The sequence below is a fragment of the Schistocerca americana genome, chromosome 1 (assembly GCF_021461395.2).
Source record: "Schistocerca americana isolate TAMUIC-IGC-003095 chromosome 1, iqSchAmer2.1, whole genome shotgun sequence".
Classification (NCBI taxonomy): domain Eukaryota; kingdom Metazoa; phylum Arthropoda; class Insecta; order Orthoptera; family Acrididae; genus Schistocerca; species Schistocerca americana.
In genome coordinates this window covers 315,683,025-315,685,986 of record NC_060119.1, presented here as the reverse complement: position 1 = coordinate 315,685,986, position 2,962 = coordinate 315,683,025, and the positions used below count along the sequence as shown (strand labels likewise).

At 42.5% G+C, this 2,962-nt stretch overlaps 1 pseudogene; it reads left to right on the top strand.

Annotated features, from left to right (window-relative positions):
* Nucleotides 1-1,345: 1,345 nt before the first annotated feature.
* On the top strand, nt 1,346-1,464 carry LOC124560732 (annotated as a pseudogene).
* Nucleotides 1,465-2,962: the final 1,498 nt, after the last annotated feature.

The following is a 2,962-nucleotide window of genomic DNA, read 5'->3' as shown; positions in this document are numbered from 1 at the left end:
AAGTCAACAAATCCAAACTGAAGTCACCATGCGAAATTAATCTTCGTCACAGTCTCACCTCTGTCGCCCCACCCCCTCCCCCCAATTCCTCATGAATTGTTAAGTCTGCTCAACAGCGTCGATCTCACCAAGGGTTCTATTGCAAATTTTTTGCCTTTAACTTCTGTTTGTTTCAACGTTTGTGTCTGCGTGGTGTACAAGACAGAGACACAAGACTCAGCACAAAGCGCCTCTTCCGCTTACTCATAGGTGGTATGCAAACATTTGTTTCACATACAACTCGAAACGCCAAATCTAGGTGCATCAATCGCTCCTGGATACCCGATGATGGATAAATTCCGAAACGCGCCATATGAGCAATGAAGTCATTCCTTGTCTGATGTTAGACTTTTAGCATTGCGACCCAGTCAACTTGAATGCAGAATTATTGATTATTATAATAACAGTGGCGTGCCTACTGCATGACCTGATGTCACATTACATTTCTCATACCAAGTCGGAATAACAAGTGACCAAGAAGAATTGCATACTACTTTCAGACGAGTATGACCACATGTCCCAACATCTCTGAACGAATACCCCTGGCCAAAAAAAAATCCGACTCGCCGAGGACATTTTTTTACAGTCAACAGTCAAAGAGAATGCTAAAGAGCTCGTACCTATAGAACAAAACTGGTTACAGCAAGTTCCCGTGCATATCGCGATTAACAAAAAGGCAAAACATACTAAGATGAAATGAAAGTGCTGACTAAACAGGCACCGTTCAGGCTTCGTGTGCTTTAATCATTTATTAAATTCCGCCATTTCTATAATGGGTGATATCACGGGGTCCTCAAAGGGGAACTAGAGCGGCATTGCTTTTCCCTATAATCTGGAGCACAATCTTTTTATTGATAACTTCTCAGTCAACCTAGAAACAATCTGATTCTACCAAGCCGTAGCATTAGCCTATTTTAGCGTTGTGTGGCCAAGCGGGAAAGGAAAAACGGTGACTTTAGCTATCACTGTATGACATAGATTCTCTTAGGCTTCATGCTGTCCTCGGGTAAATGTGTCGTTTCCATTGGTGCGACGGTGCTCCGACGCTGTCATTAACTCTAGATGGGTGCGACATTTCGCAGAATACTGCTGAAAAGATGGCCCTGTCTTGCTCTTGTCTCTTTCTTTTACATCACAGTGGACCACCAGCCAAGCACATGGAGTCTAAAGAAAACCTCCTCCAATTCAACAACAAGAGTAATATAGTTGTCCTCCGTGAGTAAACTACGCCTGTAGCAGCTTCTCGGGACCACATTGAGTTTTAGACGGCAGATGGATACATTTGTGAATAACTTATTTAGAGACGGGCAACGGCCTTGCCGCAATGGATACACCGGTTCCCGTGAGATCACCGAAGTTAAGCGCTGTCGGGCGTGGTCGGCACTTGGATGGGTGACCATCCAGGCCCGCCATGCGCTGTTGCCATTTTTCGGGGTGCACTCAGCCTCGTGATGCCAATTGAGGAGCTACTTGACCGAATAGTAGCGGCTTCGGTCACGAATACCATCATCACGACCGGGAGAGCGGTGTGCTGACCCCACACCCCTCCTATCCGTATCCTCCACTGAGGATGACACGGCGGTCGGATGGTCCCGGTAGGCCACTCGTGGCCTGAAGACGGAGTGCTTTTTTTTAAAATTTAGAGACACGTAACATCTATTGAACGGAACAAGGTTTCAATTATTATTGGTTTCTCCACCTTAAGCTTACTGCAATTAAAGAGAATTTGCACCAGACACGTTTGGCTTTTATTTATAAGACATTTTCTCTGGTCACTGGTGTTTGCCTCTTGTTTATATATTCTCCAAACCACTGCTTCTTCCCTTTTTTTTTTTTTATGGAGGTTGATATCGAAAGAAACTTCGTTACTCATAAACAATTGTCACTTTTCCTATTTTGCACTTTTCCTTTCGTTACATTTACACTTCATCTCACTTTTGGAATTCGAAATGAAGTATGTGTACTCTCACCGTACTACAGCGTTACGGAGAAACCAATAACAATTGATTTTAACAGCTCCTGCGGAAGATGACCATGCAAACAAACATATTAAAACTGGGTTTATTCATCTACACTTCATCTGTGGAATGACGTAGGCTGACTACAAGGAGAGCATTTCAGTTTTAGCGATAGAACTGAAAACAACTGCAAAGTGAATTTTTTCTAAAGTTCTGAGTTTTGCTGTCTTCAGGAGGTGCAATCTTCTCGAAATCGACAGGGTGTCAACACCACTCAACTTGCGCAATAGCAGACTAACAAATTAGCATAGTGCAGGGCATCTCGTCAAACAGGAAACCCGACCACCGTCTTGTTTCGATCTTAGAGTGTCACGTATCGGTTTTACTGACAACTTTAATCTCGTTTTGGTATGTTCGTCACATACATGCAGATGAATTCTGGGCCTAGGTTACATTTTAGACAAATAAGCTGAGGATGCAGCTTTCAACGCACACTTGCTTTTGCCTGCCAGTTGTAGAAACAGAAGGTATTAAAATAGAGCAGTATGTCTGATGCCATGATGAAACCGAATTTCTGTAAGAAAGCAAAGCATTTCATATACGTTGAATAACCAGCTTTTAAAGTTTAACGAACAGATAAATCGTTTGTAAATATTTTGCAGCTCACAAAATCGGAAAAATTTCATTCACAAACATTACACTAAAATAAAAAAAGTACTTTGTTCGCGTTAATAAAACTGGGCGTATCTTCCGTTTAACAAAAGTAATACACCTACAAAGTACACTGTTCAGTAAAACTTAAAGAGGAGATCGATAAAGTAACAGAACGTATAAACTAGTGAGCCGTAGCTTCATTGAGTTAGTAGACTGTTCTGTCTGGCGCCACTGGCTCAGGTATAGTATCGATTATCCCTCTTGCAGCCCCATTGCCAATATCTATGAGGAAGAGTCTGTGAGTTGTGTCC